Raw genomic sequence first — 11,629 nt, forward strand, 5'->3', positions numbered from 1 at the left:
ATTCAGCGGGGATGGAAGGGACTAACTAGACTAAAGCACAAGAGGACTAATGAGACAGAAAAACAACAGGTGATTAACTTGAGGTCGGACCACTGACTGGCGGAGCTGAGAGGTAAACAAACAGGCTGATGAGGACAAATCAGCACAAAGCAAAATAAATGAGTGGCTTGATTCGTATCATTCTCTCTGCAATCCTTATTACGTTTTCTGAATCGACATGTGATTGTATTCACACACGTTCATACCTGGAAGATTGACATTTGCTCGATGGCCCTTTTTTTCTATAATGAGGGTGAGGCGGACGTCACCTTCAAATACAGCACGATAAAACATCGCCAGTGCACTATCACCATGGTTATAACGATATGGCGTGTGAATATGCGTGTACTGCAATCGAGACTATTTTGGGTCGCCGACCTCTTCCTCCGCCGAAGAGAAATCAGCCTTTGTGCAGTAACTATTTTCACTTGCCTATCAGGGATCTGTGTTGCTTCGCAACAAAACAACCTCAATGCACGAGGCATCTGCAATATTAGCACGTAAATTTTATGGTCAAGTCAAGCCTGTTTTTTTTTTAACATGGTGCCAAATCACAACGCGGCCGTCTCATGTCCCTTTCCTTTTCCAGCAGGTCTGGACCGTCCCCCAGCAAGGACTGACCAGACTCCCGGGACTTACGCTTTGACTGGTCGGGACAGAAAGAAGGACAGAAAGCAAGAGAGTGATAGAGACTGAGCGTGGTATGTGCTAACAAACTGCTAATATCAGTTGCGCTGATGGGTACATGGAAATAGTTCTTCGCATTCAAATTCTTCACATTCTTTACAAGAATTGCACATCTCACTTATTGCATTTGTTTGTTTTTTTTAATTTGTTGCATTTTACCTTCCCCTTTTGTTTTTGTTTCCTACACCATGGAGCAGCATTACAATTTCATTATGCTTTGAAATGCAATGATAATAAAATGCTATTCTATTCTATTCTATGGCTGAAATGATACAATAATAACTTTAGTATTAATAACAGAAATAATGGGAACCTGTGTAATGCACTATCATGCATTGATGAATCCTCTTCATTTTCTCATCCGCTATCGTCAGGCTACTATTGTATTGTATCATATATTAACTGGTTATGCACTAAACTGCACAGAAACCTCCCATGCTACTCGCTACATACAAAATACATGTGTTTATAAATTTCAGTTTTTATCTTGTTGAATCGCAGTCATCTTTTCACCTTAGTACCGGTGAATTGTACTTGTCACCATGGGATAGGGAGAAACGTCTTCTCGATTCCTCGGTATGTCCGTTACATCTGGAGAAATTGAGCTGACTTTGACTTTATAGGGTTGTGAGGGTTCTCTGAGATAAAAAACAAGAATAAGGATTCACACTTTTAATGTGACCAAGGCTATAGACATGTCCATTCGCAACAAAAAACAACACAAGATTATTGATTAACGTTACAGACAACCAGAGGATATGCAGTTGTGTGACTGTTGGTTGTATATAATATACATATATATATATGTATTTTCTGCAAAAGGTCTGTCAGTCAAACAAACAGTGTGGCGTCTTCTCGGTTTACCAATCCGCTGTCGAGGTAACCTTTGCTCTGCAGTCTCATTAAGCAAAGGCCTTGTGACAAATCAAAGTGTACACATGTCCTTTCCTCTTTTAATGCCTCACACTCTATAAAGTAGAAATGCCACCACACTTCACTCGGCCATGTGTTTCCTCCCTGTTGTGTGCTGAGCCGTGACCGTATTGCCCTGCGGTAGCTGGGCTGTTCCCCCCGGCCAGTGCCCAGACAAGGTGAGAGCGCTGACCTCGCTCTCAATCAGACAGGGGGAAATGATCCAGCCGGCGTTGACCTAATTTACCGGACTGTCTCTTATCCAGTTGTGTTACCGTCAGTGATGCACGCAACTTCAACAACGCTGCGGACACAGTTCATGACAGGTGGAGAGAAATTAGGAGATGTAGGTGTGTAAGTATGTCCAATGATCCTGGTCAGTGTCTAACTCCTTTGGTTGTTTAATTGTAAACAATACCCTATTTACCTGAGTAGCATCCCCTAAACAGTAGATGGGATGGACCTTTGTTTTGTTTCTATAAAGCTTTAGCAACAACACCTGTAGCCAGGCTTAGAGGTAATATACACTATTTTTTGTTTGTACGTGTGCATTTATGCAGTTACTGACTGTGGGGGTGGTACAATTTTGCAGAGCTCATCTTCAATTCACCTATTCATTCATTCATTCATTCATTCATTAATGATAATGTTGGCAACTGTGGAGGAATACAGGGATAAAGTTTTGGAGCCATGCAATGAAAGAGTAGTGGAAACTAGATTGAGAACAGAAGTCAGCATTTGTGAGCAGCAGAAGTACTGCAGCAGAGTACTGCAGATGCAATATTTGCTTTGAGAATGCTGGTAGAGAAGGAGAAGGTCAGAGGGAGCTACATTGTGCCTTTGCAGACCTAGAGAAAGCATAAGACAGGGTGCCGAGATAGGACCTGTGATGATGTATATGGAAATCTGGAGTGGCAGAGAAGTATGTTAGACCGGTGCAGGACATGTATGCTAGATGCAAGATGTGAGACAATGGTGAGGTGTGCTGTAGGTGTGACAGAGAAGTTCAAGGTGGAGGTGGGACTTCATCAGGGATCAGCTCTGAACCCCTTCCATTTCGCAGTGATGATAGTGGGTTAACAGATGAGGTTAGAAAGGAATCTCCATAGACCATTATGTTTGCACACAACATTGTGATCTGTAGTGAGAGCAGGGAACAGGCGGAGGAAAATTTTGAGAGGTGCAGGTATACCATGGAAAAGAGAGGAATGAAGGTTAGTCGCAGTGAGACAGAATGTGTGTGTGAGTGAGAGCGACCCAAGTGGAATACTGAGGTTACAGGGAGGGAAGATAAAGAAGTTAGAGAATTTCAAGTACTCAGAGACAACAGTCCAGGTCAACGGAGAGTGTGGAAACAGGTGAAGAAACAGGTTCGGGCAGGTTGGAATGGGTGGAGAAAAGTGTCAGGGGTGCTATGGGCTACAAAAATATCAGCCAGAAGGAAAGGAAAGGTGCACAAGACAGTTGTGAGACCTGCGCTGGTGTATGATTTGTAGATGGTGGCACAGAAGAAAAGACAGAAAGCAGAGCTGGAGGTTGCCAAGATGAAGATGTTGAGGTTCTCTTTGGGAGTGATGAGGATCAGGAATGAGTCTAACAGAAGAACAGCACATTTTCGATGTTTGGTAGAGAAGGACGGAGAAGCCAGACTGAGATGACTGGGTCATGTACGGAGGAGGGATGATGGATATATGGATCGAAGGATGCTGGGATTGGAGCTGCCAGGCAGGAGGTCTTGCGGAAGACCAAAGAGAAGATTTATAGACGTGGTGAAAGAGGACATAAAGTTAGTTGGTGTGAGAGAAGAGGATATGGAGAAGGGGGTTAGATGGAGGAGGTTTCTCCGAAAGGAAAGGAGGCTCTGAGGGAGGTTCAATCTTCAAACGCCAGTCGATCACAGGGCCACATGAAGAAACATGCAACCATTCACCTACTCATTCACACGCCATATAGGGACACGCAAACACACTCAGTCATTCACAAACTGTAGATAGAGACATAAAACTATTCCCCCACTCAATTATACATCTTGTCAATTTAGTCTCCAATGAACCATGTTTTCAGAGTGTGAGATGAACCCGGAGAACCTTAAGGAAACCCGAGCAGACACAGGCAGGCACGTTTTCATTTAAATATGCAAATTTTAAGGCCAGTCATCCAATGGATTTAATTCATCTTGCTTTTTTTTTTTTTTTGTCGTTTTGATCTTATTAGCCTTTTGCATCAATTTTTCCCATGGACACTCTATTTAATATTCAGTATTTTGCTTTCTAATGAATTCACTCTGACCTTCTCACCAACACACACACAAACACACACGACGGAAAATGCACACACATTTAAATGAGCATTTATTTTATTACAAGCTGGTAGGACACCATTAGGATGATGTACAGTAATACATGCAGGCCCACCCTCCTTCTTCATGAATATCAAAGGGGGCTGAACTATTTCTACTGAGGTATTGATTGAGCCTTTTCCAAAGGTCAAGATAGTCCCCGGGAACAATATGAGCATTTAGCTTATTTGCATAAAATGCACAGAACACTGTTTAGACTTGCATTTGATTATTTGGTCATGCACAGTATGTCAATTTATTAAAATTGAGCCTGGGAATACTGTGGCACGGACTGTGAAAACAACAAGAAGCATAGAGGGGAGTTTAACAGATTTGCTACTTCATCAATGCATGCAAATAGCTATTTTTGCAGACTTTGCCTTGAAACAAATTCTGTGGAACAACATTATACCAGGCAGTTGTAGGATCCATCACTTTATTCTTTATCCCCCCCACTGGATTAGGGACATCGATTCTCTCAGTGCACTTCGAGGTCAAAAATTGGTTATTTGCCCAATCAATGGCAATCTTACTGCTGCCTGCCTGCCAATCAATGATCCTACCTGCCCCCCCGCCTCAACTCCCATGACTTGGCCCGACATCCCATTCCTCACTGGGAGCGGGAAAGTCATAATGGCGCCTTGATTTGCCAAAACTCTCGCGAGGGAGTTAGGGATCGATTGCTCGTAGGGGGGAAACCTACAGTGGACGCAAGTTTCCGGGAAAACTGAGGAAACTATCAGGGTCGATGTTGCCGGTGTGTGTGTGTGTGTGTGTGTGTGTGTGTGGACGGGTTGTTATCCAAGTCAATAGTAGTGATGAGGTATGACAGACATAGTCAATGAAGAAAGCAAAAGCCAAGTGGTGGTTGGGCAGCTTCCTCAAGGTTAGATACGCTATCTGTCGAGCACAAGGTCACATCCTCTGCTCCCTGGAAGCCTCTCTATTGTTTCAAATTGATGAGGAACTTATGAACAGCTCATACACAACAATCATTGGTCTTCTGGTCTGCCGATGTTGTTATTATCTCTATGCCACATGTGGCACACAATGTTGGAACTCACAGCCAGAAGGTCCCTGGTTGGATTCCCACAGGTGGCCTTTCTATGTGGATTATCCACATCTCCCCATTCCTGCGCGGTGTTCCTCTGGGTTCTCCAGGTTCCTCCCACGGTCTGCGACCATGCAGGAGGTTCATTGGACGCCTGAAGTTGGCCAGAACTGTAAATGAAAGAGTGGATGCTTGTATGTCTTTATATTATGTGTGAATGGGAGAGTGAATGGCTTTATGTCTGTGTGTGACATGTGAATGCGGGTGAATAGGATGTGTAAACGGATGAGTGAATGGTCGTTCTTCTCTGTATGACATGAACGAGAAACTGAATGGTTTTATGTCACTATATAATGTGAGATTGAACGAGTGAATGGTTGAATTTCTCTATAGGACATAAATGAGTGACTCTATGGTTGTATGTCTTTATATTATGTGTGAGTGACAGAGTGAATGCTGTATTTCTCCATACGATGTGTGAATGAGAGAGTGAATAGCTTTATCTGAGCATCAGTCAAAGCGGGGGTTGGGTTCTGACACGAGTCCAGAAATCGTTTGATGCCGCCGAGACACACAGGTAGTGACGTGTCTCAAGTAACTGCCGGCTGTCCAACGAGAATCGCCGATTCTCTTAACCTGACAGCAATTTCCCAAAGCCTTGTGCAGAGAACCTCCCGGAAGACCAGGGAATGATGAGATCACCTTCTCTGTTTTCAGTCAAGTTGGAATTCTGTGTGTGCGTGTGTTAAAATGCATGTGGAAGATTCTCGATGGACAACTTCATTCGGAGGGGCCTCCCTTGTTGTGGTTGAGTCTGAATGTGTCGCATAGGAGACAAATATTCCTCCAGGGTTTTTATTTCAGCAGCTGTCTTTGACCCCTGACCTCACCCATGAGCTCCCTTCAGAAAGTGCGTCTTCACAGGGAATAAGGTCACTGCTGTAGGTTATTTGAAACGTGACAACAGAAAATTTGTCCGACCTAGACTCATTTATTGGTGGTAGATCAACAAAAGCTTAGCCTTCTAGTGCCTATTGTGTCAAAACGGATCTTATAATGCAACCTTGTGAGTGTGACGGTGGGGAACAGGATTAAGGTGAGCTCCTCACCAACGTGGAAGAATGTCTGCTTTCTGAACTGATTGTTAATCGACTGGAATCACATTCTGGGATCCCGGGAGTCAAATATTAAAAGAGGACACACATGGAGAAATACCAATGTTCTCCATGGGATCCACCGACCTGTTTACAATCCAGGGGACGGGCTTATCCAGCCTGAGGAGAAATGTGAATAGTCTTCAAGACGTAAACATCTCTACCTGGTGCGGCTGATTTGGATGCAGGGCTTTACAGAAATATTCCAGGTAGGGCGTCATCACCCATCGGGACACGGTGGAAGCAACCAACGGTAGCTGATGTTGTGGATGACCACAGTGAGCAGCAACAGATAAGCCTAACCCCCTCACCCGCTCTAATGGTGGGCGCTGAGGCCGGGCGAAGGAGCCAAATAGGTTTTGACAGCGTATTACAAAGCCTGGAGGAATGCTTCGGAGGATGGCGAAGGACATGCGATGCGGACGAGCAGAGAGATTGCTGTTTTTTTTAGATATTCAGATATGCCGCATTGATCGTCGCCGCACAGAAACCGACGGTGATTTATTATTATATTTATACATCGGCCGATATCGTCACGCGGCGTGGGTGCGTGTTTGATTCATGACATTATCTCAGTGAACCCGTAGCACGAGTACAATTGGGCTCATAAACGTGGCGCGGTGAAACAGACATCGATAAAACATCAATTTGAATTATTCATTGTTGCGTCGCCCTGGAGCTTAAACTGGGGTGGACACAGAGAAGATGCAGGCCATTAATGGTTCTCCCAACTGGAGCATCATTAGCCGCTCTCACACTGCAGGAACTGAACATTTTCAGGAACCGGGCCATTTCCTGGCGCATTCGGACAGCAGAGGAACCGTAGATCTCCGCGCTCCAGTGGAACTCAGAAGCTACGGCCATCACCAGATACACCTTATGGACCTCAGCGTCATTTTTTACAACCGTAATTGTCACCGGTCAGCTTATATCTCTGCAACTAAATGGACGTAAGCATCCACTAAATTGACGTAAGCATCCAATGGAGAGACAAAGACGTCCGAGCTGTTTTGGCCCGCTGGCCAGAGGGGGTTTCCAGGGCTCGTAGAGGACCGTCAACATTTTGGCCAAAAGTGCAGAGTTACCGAATGGCTCAGCAAAACAGCACCAAGAGGAGATAAAACACCTTGTTGAGCCGCATTTTGTAATAACGGTGCGTTTTGTAATAAACTTCTAAAATGTAATAACTTTTTCATTTCATTTTGCAATAAAGCCGCATTTTGTAATAAACTGCCCCAACGCATTTTTTTTTATAAATTTTGCTGCATTATGTAATAAGTTATTACATGTTGAGAAGATTATTACAAAATGCACTTGAAACTTTTTTACTCTCTAGGAAATGTAATAACATGTTGCATTATGTAATAACAATTCTAAAGCGTAGTGTATTTGTTTGTTAATTGTATCTTGTTTTACTTTAAAGTATTTGTAAAAGCTAGGCCTATTATTAGTATCCCTGTATTAGCCTAGTAGCAGTACTTAGCAATTACTATCAGCACACTATTCAAAGATTGCATTAACAGAGAATATTCTATAAATTCCATGTTATTACATTTCCTACAGAATAAAAAAGTTGCAAACCCATTTTGTAATAATCTTCTCAAAATGTAATAACTTATTACATAATTCGACAACATTTATAACAAAATGCACTGTTATTACAAAATGCGGCTCAACACACCTCAACCCATCTGATAGGTCATCTTTCCCGCCATGCAGAACATGAATGCTGTGGCAGCTTTTTCTCTTCATACCGCCGGTGTCGTCTTCCTCTTCCTCGTGGTGGTTTTTATGAATGCACGTTGCAGATGCTTGCATCCCGCCGGTCCTTACCGCGGCCCCTTGCTGCCTGCGAGAATACAAAACCAAGAGGTTCTCCTGAAGGAGGCTACTTCCTGGAATGAAAATTTTAGCTGACCTTAGCCATTGTATATCCTGTTGGTATGTAATGTGAATTTGAAACCAAGAGTGTGAGCAGGTGTTGCTCGTCACCCCGGGATACAAAAACGTATCACACCTCATTCTTTCCCCTTATTAAGAGTCTGGTAAATCTCAGCATCACTCCCGCGTCCCGTGCACCTCGGCGAACATCTGATTCATTCTTTGGCTGAACCCGACCGGGGTCATACCCGCTCCGGCCGCCTGCCTGGATACGCTGGCATGTGAGGAATGCGCGCAATTATTTCTCACTCGGCGAAAAAAAAAAACCTCGACTGGCTGGCGGCGCGAGTTCAGTCCTCGACGGATTCGGAAAAGGAAAAATAGAAAACCCTCTGCCCTTTGTATTCGCACGTGCGCGCCCCCTTCCCGCCTGGTTGCTTGTTCATACTCAAACACACGGGCAAACACCAGGAAATGACAGGTCGAGGGCAGGGGGACCTCGGAGAGCTGATGTTTTCTCCCCCCCCCCACAAGCGCGGATGAAAGAAGACTATCTGGCAAAGCGTCCAGATTGGCTGTGACAAGACACTGATGGGATGGAGAGGAGAAACTCTCGCCATCAGCGTTTCTGTGCTCTCAGGTAATGGGCGCAAACAGGGATCCGCCTCGTCGCGGAGAGGCACTTTGAGTGCTTTCCTTTGTCAACTCCTGAAGAGACGCGGAGGGAGGGAGGGAGGGAGGGAGATAGCTATCGCCTTCTTTCCTCCTCGATTTTTTTTTTTTTTGCTGAGCATCCAAAATTGGAAATGGAAAAAAAAACAAACAAACAAACAAATCAATTGCCGCTGCTTCATTTCCCGTCTAGATATGCAGCAGCTCTGAGTCTACCTCCCCCGATGGACGGCGGTGAATCTGATTCGCCGCTGCCAGCCGGGCATCGCTTGATTACCCCGTGGCATTCCTCTGACCTTGCAGGAGGTAGCGATAACCTCGCCATCCTGCTGTGCTCTCTCTCTTTTTCCTCCTTTTTCCCAGCGACAGCAAGTCTTTCATGGCTGCACAGGCTGACTGATGCCGTCACCCCACCTCAATACAGTAATACTTTGACTTACAAGTCTATATATCGAATTAAATTTCCACATTGAAATGAATTGAAATGCTATTAATCCATTCCAGCTCCTGGACAAATGATAATAGATAAGAAATGATATAAATAAGAATAAATAAAAATAGGATAAATGGTGTATTTGTAGAGGAGATGGGCCAAGATTTTTCATATGGTGCTCTATCTTTATTCTACCGGCTACACACTTAATCTGACAATGTGCGCTAAACTCTATTTAGTGACAAAGTGAATGCCCCTCCTCTTCTTAAAACTATCAAACTGTTACCGTCCAGCTTTGAATGACTATTCCGATGCCTTTTCCGTTGACATTCCCGCCGTCTGCACCGAATCCCTGTGAATTTACCCCGTCTTCTTGCAGATGATGCTCTCTGTCATGGTATCTCACCAACAACAACTTCTCCATCTCTTCATGGACAAGCCCACAACACACACACAAACACACACACACCTTTCTCATGTTCTTCCATGATTTTCCCTGGGCTACCCAGTGGTGGACAGCGTGTCCGACTGTTTTTAAACGTCACAGACGGCGGCGGCCATGTCTGTGTCAAACGCTCATCCTGCTCACTCCTATCTTGAATCTAGGCTTGAATCCAAAAGCAAAAAAAAAAAAAATCCAGTGAGCGACAGCTCGTGTATCAGAAAACTCGGAAGTTGATCCACCCGAAAGTCTAGGTACCGTATTTTCACGACCATAAGGCGCAGTCTCAGTTATGTGTGCCATTACTGTTTTTAACACACATATAAGGCGCACCTGATTATAGGGCGCAAGTTTTATATACAATCCACGCCCACACTTCCCCCTTTAAAGTTCTCATGGTGTCCTCTACTACGTCCGTGTTACAAGAACAACACACACACAAGCATACAAGTTTCCGTATCTAAAAATAGAGCGGGAGCTAAACTGAGTTTGGTATTCATATTTTTTTTTACAGGTAATCGTCATCAATCAAATCCATCAAGGTCCTCATCCTCTGTTTCTGATTTGAACAGCTGCGCTAAATCTCCATCAAACACGCCAGGTTCACTTTCTTCACTGTCAGAGTCACTTTCTTTGCCGCGCGGTTCCTCGGAAATGATGCCGGTTTTTGCAAAAGCTCGAACAACAGTTCCAGCAGACACGTTAGCGTCGACAATCCAATCGCAAATTGTGGCATAACTCGCCCGGCGCTGCCTTCCACTCTTAGTGAAACCGTGGTCTCCAAGAAGACTTTTTGTGCCCCGTGCGTGTCGCAACCGTGCTGGTCCCTTCTTCTCCACAGTGTGACTCACCGAGATGTCGAAAGTGAGCGGCTTCTCGACCATGTCGGTGATGGATGTGTTTATCAGTTGTTAAAACAATGACGTTCTGCATAACGCACATACCTGTTCTTTTATATACAATCAACGCCCACACTTCCCCCTTTAACGTTCATGTGGTGTTCTCTACTACGTCCGCCTTACAACAACACACACAGGGTGCACTGCACTATAGGGCGCGCCGCACATTTTGAAGAAATTATATGACTTTTGAAGACTTTTATGTGCGCCTTATAGTCGTGAAAATACATTTCGGGCCGCGCGGTTAACAATGGCCTACATTAGTGCAAATAACCAACAGGGCGCCATTGGAAATTGGGTGACTGTGGGTCAAAGAAGGAGAGGAGGAAGATCTGGTGAAGACCTGGGTAGAAGAATATCGAGGTTTGAACTGTCAGATTGGAGATCTTGAGGAAAATCAGGGTGGAGGGAAAGAGGACAGGAAGTTAGCTGGTGTGACAGGAGAGGGTCAGATGGATTGTCAGATGAGGTTGATTCGCAATGGCGACCCTGAAGAAGAAGCAAACTGATGGAATTGAAGTTAAGGAAGATGTTTGTCCTTTTTAATAAACAAACCCCAAGAAATAAAGCTTTGTGAAATCCAAGCTGAAAGTGAGGAATCGCAGTCCGAACAGCGGGGCGCTGAATTCGAGGCGGTGAGCCACATTTCATCCTTTCTGACTGTCAGACTCAAACTAACGGCACAAGATGAGGAAATTGACGTGCGCGGCAGTGAGACGGCCCCTGAGCATGTAGCAGGCGCATTTAATCTTTGGCCCTGCGTGTTATTTATCGCAGCGGCTGGCTTTTAGACCAGACTCTAGATACACTTCACGACAAACAGTGAAAACTGAGCATCACACACACACGCACACACACATGGCATGAAAGTAACCATGCACTGCAGCTGCATGGTACCATTGTTAAACTGGTCTCAATTAAAAATAAAAATGACATTGTTGCTTTCTTAAAATAATCGCCTATGTGTTTTTTTTTCAAGTTTTTCAGAAAATACAAAAAACTGAGCCACATGTTGACGAATAAATTGATTTTGGCAAAAAAAAATGGCAATTTTTTTTTAAGAACATGATGATATAGACCCCAAATAATGGAATAATTAGCTTGAAGTTTATAAATAAAAC

The sequence above is a fragment of the Fistularia commersonii genome, chromosome 6, assembly GCF_037954325.1.
Source record: "Fistularia commersonii isolate RoL2024-O1a breed Wild chromosome 6, RoL_Fcom_v1.0, whole genome shotgun sequence".
In the NCBI taxonomy this organism is placed as follows: domain Eukaryota; kingdom Metazoa; phylum Chordata; class Actinopteri; order Syngnathiformes; family Fistulariidae; genus Fistularia; species Fistularia commersonii.